Here is a 450-nt window from a genome sequence, read left to right on the forward strand (position 1 = left end):
CGATACCGATATGGTGGCCGATATATCGTGCATCCCTATAATATAATACTATATGATATACTTGAACATCTTTTGAAAGAACTCGGGCAGAGCCTGATGTAAGCAAGTATCGAATCTGCAGTTCAGCAAAGCATTAAAACACTTTGTATTACATAGATTATTTTTTTGTGGTGGCCTGCCACAATGGCAACATTGACCGCCAAAATAGAATGATGCATAACTTTTATTTATACTTTTAAAATCTTACTTCAGTGTGGAGCTGAAGCTGACCATTTGATGGCTCAGCAGGTCTCTCTCTCTCACACGACAGCGAACGAATTAAAACAGGGGGTGTTTCTTAATATGCGTTTCCATGGAAACATCATCAGGACTTCATCAGGAGTGCAGGACTTGGTTAGTATCATATAGTATCTTGTCAAAAATATGGATTTTTCGATACATAATACTGAA

The sequence above is a fragment of the Sinocyclocheilus grahami genome, unplaced genomic scaffold (genome assembly GCF_001515645.1).
Source record: "Sinocyclocheilus grahami isolate Dianchi unplaced genomic scaffold, SAMN03320097.WGS_v1.1 scaffold618.1, whole genome shotgun sequence".
Taxonomy (NCBI): Eukaryota; Metazoa; Chordata; class Actinopteri; order Cypriniformes; family Cyprinidae; genus Sinocyclocheilus; species Sinocyclocheilus grahami.